This window comes from Mandrillus leucophaeus, unplaced genomic scaffold, assembly GCF_000951045.1.
Source record: "Mandrillus leucophaeus isolate KB7577 unplaced genomic scaffold, Mleu.le_1.0 Scaffold1, whole genome shotgun sequence".
Lineage (NCBI taxonomy): Eukaryota > Metazoa > Chordata > Mammalia > Primates > Cercopithecidae > Mandrillus > Mandrillus leucophaeus.
The window spans coordinates 9020706-9022334 of NW_012098097.1; positions in this window are offsets into that span (position 1 = coordinate 9020706).

Sequence of the window (1629 nt, forward strand, 5' to 3'; positions counted from 1 at the left end):
GTCCGCGGACTCCCAGTCCCCGCCCAGACAACGCGGGGAGGCCTCTGAGCCCGCGCGACCCCCAGGGGAGTCCGCGTGGTCCCAAGGAAGGGAGCTGCTGAAAGGGTGTGAAACTGAGGGAGCGCGGGCGGAGAACGCGAGGGGTACAGCGGAAGAAATGGGAAGGGCTCAACCTCCATCCCTCTGGTCCTTCTGGGCCTGGCCAGGGCTCCGCAGGAGCTGGGCGGGTCTAGCTGTGTCACGCCTGCACCTTTGCGCTCGACCCCTCCCCGGCACCCTTAGCAAAGTTCCCGAGCTGCTGACTGCAGAGAAAAATAACTGCTGATGTACATATGTTTTTGCCCCTTAGCGACTCTATTTTTTTTTTTTGAGACAGAGTTCCGCACTTGTCGCCCAGGCTGGAGTGCAGTGGGGTGATCTCGGCTCACTGCAACCTCCGCCTCCCGGATTCAAGTGATTCTCCTGCTTCAGCCTCCCAAGTAACTGGAATTACATGCGCTCACCACCACACCCGGCTAATTTTTGTAATTTTTTGTAGAGATGGCGTTGTTGTCCAGGCTGGTCCAGGCTGGTCTTGAACTCTTGACCTCAGATGATCTACCCGCCTCGGCCTCCCAAAGTGCTGGGATTACAGGCTGAGCCACAGTGCCCAGCCCCTTTAGCGACTCTGTTTACACCCAGTGGTGAACTTGGGCTTTTTAGATCTGAAATGGGAAGTTGATATCATTCCCTGAGTCCCTTGCCTGAGGAATTTAGTTCTGGTCCCTGGACACTGGGGGCACCTGTGGTAGGGCTGGGGGTTCCCCAACTGGAAGTATTTAAAGCTCATCTAATTATGCACTTAAAGTGGTGCGTTTTATTGTATGAGTTATATCTCAATAATGTTAAAACACTACACCGGAATGACAACAGAATAAGTAAAGGAGCGCTGATTATAACCCAAAGTGTAAAATAAACATCTATGGGTCCATGCCGATATAAATAAATAATAAATTAACAAGCCAGGGAGAATAGACACATTTCGCATTGAAAATTCCAAATAATGTTATTTTATTTTTATTTTTTTAGATGGAATTTCGCTTTTGTCGCCCAGGCTGGAGTGCAGTGGCGCAATCTCAGCTCACTGCAACCTGTGCCTCCTGGGTTCAAGCGATTCTCCTTCCTCAGCCTCTCGAGTAGCTGGGATTATGCACGCCCACCACCACACTCGGCTAATTTTTGTAGTTTTAGTAGAGACCGGGTTTCACCATGTTGGCCAAGCTGGTCTCCAACTGCTGACTTCAGGTGATCCACCCACCTCGGCCTCCCAAAGTGCTGGGATTACAGGCGTGAGCCACCACTCCGGGGCCCAAATGATTTTTGTAGCGACTGTGAGGAGGAACTTAACTTCCCACTCCTGTGGGCTGTGCAGAGCGACTCTTCTAAAGGGAGCCAAAGCTTCACAGCTGAGAAACCTGATGCAGTAGCTCAGCCAGGTGATCAAGGTCAACATCAACAGTGATGTCAGGCTGGGTGCAGGGGCTCATGCCTGTAATTCCAGCACTTGGGGAGATTAAGGTGGGAGGATCACTTGAGTCCAGGAGTTCGAGACCAGCCTGAGCAACATAGGCAGACTCCGTCTCTACAAAA